Below are 340 nucleotides of genomic sequence, written 5' to 3' on the forward strand. Positions count from 1 at the left end.
AGATGGGCACGGCATCACTCATGGACATAATTATTCACTTATTTGCCTCTTCACTGCTGTTGATGTTTGATTGTGACTACACTTTTCTCTTTATATTATATTTTTATATTTTGTACATTTTCCCTCTTTTTCCTTCAGCCAGGATTTGCTGGGGAATGCCAATGGCCAAGTGGAAATTAGATTGTAGGATACTATGTAAGGAATATTATTACCAGGATGAGCCTCCCTGGAATTTCTTTTTATTGTAATTTAAAACCTAATTGTCATGCCCCAAAGTATGAAGTCTGAGATACTGAGAAAAAATGTTTAATTACTTTATTTATTAGGATGTTATTTAATT

This window comes from Puma concolor, chromosome B2 (assembly GCF_028749965.1).
Source record: "Puma concolor isolate L17-30 chromosome B2, mPumCon1.1.hap2, whole genome shotgun sequence".
Lineage (NCBI taxonomy): Eukaryota > Metazoa > Chordata > Mammalia > Carnivora > Felidae > Puma > Puma concolor.